At 41.2% G+C, this 6,000-nt stretch overlaps 1 pseudogene; it reads right to left on the bottom strand.

The window, feature by feature from the left end:
• Positions 1-632: 632 nt before the first annotated feature.
• Positions 633-2,645, bottom strand: LOC122495245 (annotated as a pseudogene).
• Positions 2,646-6,000: the final 3,355 nt, after the last annotated feature.

Genomic DNA, 6,000 nt, shown 5'->3' with positions numbered 1-6,000 from the left:
CTGAGTCATGACTGAATTCCAGTTAAAGGCATGGCCACTCCCTTTACATGTTATACTTTTGTTCTTGTATCATAACTATGATACTGAGGCAGTTGTGAGGTCCAGGCTAGAGTTTTGCCACATTCATTACATTGGTAACGTCTCTGTGCGACAGGAACTATGGTAATGAGTAAGGCTTGAGCAGTCTGAAACGTTTTTTACCACATTCTTTGTAAGTTTTCTCTGCAGTATGAGTTCTCTGATGTTGGATGGGGCTTGAGTACTGATTAAAAGGCTTGCCAAATTCTTTGTATTGGTAAGATCATCTCCAGTATATATTCTCTGATGAAGAATCAGGGTTTAAGCTTTGCTTTGGTATCTTGCCACATTCCCAATGGGTATCATTACTCTCACTATGAATTATCTGATGTGGAATAACAGTGGAGCAGTCCTTAGAAATTCTGTCATAGTCTGAACATTTAGAAGATTTGCTCTAGTATGAATTCTGTGTTAATAAGTCAAAGTTGAACAGTAATCAAAAGTTTTCCCACGCTCTTTACGTTGGTAAAGTTTCTCTCCAAGATGAATTCTGTGATGTACATTAAGATGTGCCTGGGGGGAAAGGCCTTGCCACATTCATTACATTGGTAAGGTCAATCTCCAGTATGAATTTTGTGATGGTTGGTAAGGCTTGAGTGGTGCGTAAAGGCCTTGCCGCATTCTTTGCATTGGTAAGGTTTCTCCCCACTGTGAATTCTGTGATGTCTCTTAAGGGCCGATTGACAGTTAAAGGCTTTGCCACATTCTTTACATTGGTAAGGTTTCTCTCCACTGTGAATTTTGTGATGTCGAGTAAGTTCTGAGTGCCCTTTAAAGGCCTTGCCACACTCTTTACATTGGTAATGTTTCTCTCCAGTATGAATTCTGTGATGTACACTAAGATGTGCCTGGCGGGAAAAGGCCTTGCCACATTCTTTACATTGGTAAGGTTTCTGTCCGGTATGGACTCTGTGATGCATATCAAGATGTTCCTGGCGGGAAAAGGCCTTGCCACATTCTTTACACTGGTAAGGTTTCTCTCCACTATGAATTCTGTGATGTCTCTTAAGGGCCGATTGCCAGTTAAAAGCTTTGCCACATTCTTTACATTGGTAAGGTTTCTGCCCAGTATGAATTCCTTCATGTTGTCGAAGGGATGATTGCTTGTTAAAGGTCTTGCCACATTCTTTACATTGGTAAGGTTTCTCTCCACTGTGAATTTTGTGGTGTCGAGTATGTTCTGAGTGCCCTTTAAAGGCCTTGCCACACTCTTTACATTGGTAAGGTTTCTCTCCAACATGGATGCTGTGATGTACATTAAGATATGCCTGGCGGGAAAAGGCCTTGCCACATTCTTTACATTTGTAAGGTTTCACTCCAGTATGAATTCTGCGATGTTGTATAAAGTTTGAGACGAACCCAAAAGCCTTGCCACATTCTTTACATTGGTAAGGTTTCTGTCCAGTATGGACTCTGTGATGTACATCAAGATGTTCCTGGCGGAAAAAGGCCTTGCCACATTCTTTACACTGGTAAGGTTTCACTCCAGTATGAATTCTGCGATGCGTCTTAAGGGCTGAAAGCCGGTTAAAGGCTTTACCACATTCTTTACATTGGTAAGGTTTCACTCCAGTATGAATTCTGTGATGTTCTGTAAGGACTGAGGCCCGGGAAAAGGCCTTGCCGCATTCTTTGCATTGGTAAGGTTTCTCTCCACTATGGATTCTCTGATGTAACTTAAGGGCTGAGTGCCAGTAAAAGCCTTCGTCACATTCTTTACATTGGTAAGGTTTCTCTCCAGTATGAATTCTGTAATGCTTTGTAAGGGCTGAGGGCTGGGTAAAGGCCTTGCCACATTGTTTACATTGGTAAGGTTTCCCTCCACTATGAATTCGGTGATGTGTCTTGAGGGCTGAGTGCCAGTTAAAAGCTTTACCACATTCTTTACATTTGTAAGGTTTCACACCAGTATGAATTCTGCGATGTTTTATACAGTTTGACAAGTACCGAAAGGCCTTGCCACATTGCTTACATTGGTAAGGTTTCTCTCCAATATGGATTCTGTGATGTACATTAAGACGTGCCTGGTGGGAAAAGGCCTTGCCACATTTGTTACATTTGTAAGGGTTCACTCCCGTATGAATTTTGCGATGTTGTGTAAAGGTTGAGAGGTGCCCAAAGACCTTGCCACATTCGTTACATTGGTAAGATTTCTCTCCAGTGTGGATTCTGTGATGTCTCCTAAGGGCTGTGCGCCAGTTAAAGGCCTTGCCACACTCTTTGCATTGATAAGGTTTCTCCTCAGTATGAATCCTGTGGTGTTCAGAAAGTTGTGAATGATGCCTAAAGGTCTTATGACATCGTTTACCTTTGGAAGGTGTCTCTGCAGTATGAATTCTTTGATGTCTTGTAAGGGATGAGGGCCGGGTAAAGGACTTGCCATCCTCTTTATCTTGGTACATTTTCTCTCCAGTATGAATTCTTTGATATCCTGTAAGGGTTGAGAACTAGTTAAAGACATTGCCACATTCTTTACATTGGTAAGGTTTCTCTCCAATATGAGTTAACTTATGTTGAGTAAGGGTTGGGCACAATTTTAAAGCTCTTGCCACACTCTTCACATTCATAAGGTTTCTGTCCAGTATGCAGTTGCTGGTAGTCAAAGGCTTTGCCACATACGTTGCCTATATAACTTTCCTCTCCTGTACCAGTTGTCTGACCTGTACTGAATCTTGATGAATGACTAAACATGCTCCCAGGTTGATTACATCTGCAATGGTTTCTTCCCTCATGAATCCTCTGATGACCACCAACATTGGAAGACTGGTTAAATTTTTCCCCACATTCAATATATTTATAAAGACTCTCTCTCTTAGGGATACTGCTGTGTGGATAAGGCTGGCGCTTTGATAAAAGACTTCCCCGTATATATTACATTCATCATTGTTCTCTGGAAAAGGAGTCCCCAGATACCTTTGCCCTTCATTATGCCCAACCTTGGTCCATTCTGTTATTAAGTGTACATTCTCAAGAAAACTGTGTTTATATCTACTCATGACCCTTTTTGGAATGAAGCATCAATGCATGACTGTGGCAGGAATGTCTCGGTGCCATGTGAAAATATAGCTGACTGAGATCAAAAAAGAGAAAAGTAAAATCATGGGGTACGACTCTCAGAGGAATGTACTGACAACTTCTAATATAGAACCTTAAAATCAATCAGAATATCAGGAAGACAGCTAAGAAGAAACCACCAGGACTTCCTTCTTCCATGGACACGTAAACTTGCACACAAGGAATTGACCACATAGCTTAGTCGAGAATTCTGTAGCATCTCTTGCTGTAGCACAAATCACGTTCTTGTCTCTCAGAAAGTGAAGTGCTCAAAATTAGCAGAAGAAAGGCAATTGAAACCTAAGACAGAAATGAAAACTGTAGAATAAAGCAAAAATAGGAACAATCATCAACTTCTGAAAAATTGGTGTCAGAAAACCCCCCAAAGTCAACAGACCTGTCTCTAATGTAGTCAGAATGATAGAGAAGACTAAAATCAGAAGTGAAGAAGTGAAGGCAGACACAGTATACCTGATCCCATAGAAATAAAAATAAATCTAGCCCACAATAGATAATTATCTGGCAAGAAGTAGATAACAAAGAATGGTTATGACTTTCCAAAAAGATAAAACCTACCAGGACTCCATCATGAAGACATCTGTCTGTCTGTCTCCCCAGCGACCTAGCTACGTACTTACCTACCTACATATCAATCTGGGGTGTTTAACACAGCATAGAGATTTTGGGTACCTGGGGGAAAGAAAGGTGCATTTTGGCACACTGTTCAAGGTCATTTGGAGAGTAGAGCAAGAGCCCAGGCATGTACCACAATGGCATTTTGACTCCCTCCCTTACAGCCTTGAGAACTGTACCAGTACTCTTGTGGTCAGAAAGCATCTCCTGCCCAAGACTTTGGAGGAAAGATCATTCTCCTCTTTTCCACATCCCCAAGAAATGATTGTTACAACAACTGTGCCTCTGATTTTGAAGAACTAGACATAGATTTCCTTGTATTTGGAGTGTCAGGAGGTGAATTGGCACAGCTCCACAGGGTAAGAGGGCTTGATTATTTATAACAGGTGGTCTGCTTGAACATTTGGTACTTGCAGGCCTGTCCTGGCAGAATCATTGGTTGCCAGGACCAGAGGCAATACTGGGGCTCAAGCCTCCATTGTCTGGGGAGGGGCTCATTTGAGATGAGGTAGACTGTGGGCAAGCAGCATCTCAGTTTCCAGGTTAAGAGCTAGCCAGTAGATCCTGGTCACCTCACGGTGGTTTTCTATGGCTTTGGGCACATTTTGAATGTAATGGCATTGGGCAGGATATTATTGAACACCTGCCAACAATTGTGATATAATGAGAACTGTCCAAGGGGAGAATACTGGTTGTTGCTTTATTGGAATAAGCTAGTTTCTTAGGTGACACTAATATTTACACTGACTTTCAAGTTTTAAATAGATCCTAAGGATGAGAATCTTAAAATGATAGAAATGTCTCCCTCCTATCATTTAAAGGATTATAAAATTATTATCCGTATAATTATCCATGTATCCACCTATTAATACTCTACCAAAATACAAAGCTTTCTTTCCTTAGGTACTCTCCAAAAGTGTTTCTTTTTTTAATGCAATTATAAATGCAGATTATTTTCCTCCTTCCTTATAGTTGGGCATTATTCCATTTCATTGGTTTTCTACCAAAGGATTTTGGGTTGTTCCCAATCTTTGGCTTTTACATAGGGGTGGTGAATACTTGAAGGTCACTGTTGTGCAAGTTTACAAGTACTGTGTAGGTAAATTTGAGGGAACACTGTTAGCGAAGAGACGAAAAAGTATATATAATTTTCTCTAGATATTACCAAATTGCCTTCCACAGCTACTTAGATAATTTCACCCCCAATAGCAAGAATGCCTGTTTCTCCCCAAGGTCACCCAGAATGATTGGCACTATTTTGCTGATCTTTTAAGGCACATAGTCGGAGTTCAGTATTTCTGGCTTGAGTCTGCTTCATAGGCCACCAGTTGTGGCTGTCACAAATTTCCCTCAGCTAGTGCACCCTTCCCACAATCACTTGGCAATGAATGTGTGTGCAAATGTAAACTGGAGAATTCGGAACCCAAATTCTGCAATGTGAATGAAACACACAAAACGGTCTTTGCCTTTAAGGAGCGGCTGGGTGACTCAGTGGGTTAGCATCAGACTCTTGATTTTGGCTCCTTTCATGATCTCATGGTTTGTGACATCCAGTCCCTTCTCAGGCTCTGTGCTGTCCATACAGGGCCTGCCTGGGATTCTCTCTTTCCAAAAACAAATAAATATTAAAAACAACAACAGGGGTGCCTGAGCCCCTCAGTCGTTTGAGCAATTGAATTTGGCTCAGTTCACAAACTCGTGGTTAGCCAGTTCAAGCCCCACATTCAACTCTGCAGGAGGAGAAGGAAATACCAAGGAAAAAATAGAAATTCATAAAATAGTTGGGGCACCTGGGTAGGTCAGTCTGTTAAGCGTCTAACTCCTGATTTCAGCTCAGGTCATGATCCCAGAGTTGTGGGATCAAGTCCCGGGTACGGCTTCACTCCCAGTGAGGAGCCTAAGATTCTGTCTCTCCCACTCTGCCCCTTGCCCCAGCTTGCATGGGCGCTCTCTCTCGCTCAGAATAAATAAACAAATAAAGAAAACTAAAAACTTAAAAATTAGAAATGAGAGATCAGAATAAACAGTAACATGGAAAATAATGCCCAGATTTCTCAAAACAAACAAAAGTGGAAATTATCCAACTCCATTAACTAAGAAAAAAGGAGAGGTAACAAGCACCAAATGGATAAATGGAACAGAAACCTCACAACAGATAACCACAGAAATATATAGTGTGATAACAGATCACTATCAACAATTATATACTAACAAGTTAGACAAAGTAGAAAAACA

Source organism: Prionailurus bengalensis, chromosome E2 (genome assembly GCF_016509475.1).
Source record: "Prionailurus bengalensis isolate Pbe53 chromosome E2, Fcat_Pben_1.1_paternal_pri, whole genome shotgun sequence".
NCBI lineage: Eukaryota > Metazoa > Chordata > Mammalia > Carnivora > Felidae > Prionailurus > Prionailurus bengalensis.
This window is presented reverse-complemented; position numbering and strand designations above follow the sequence as displayed.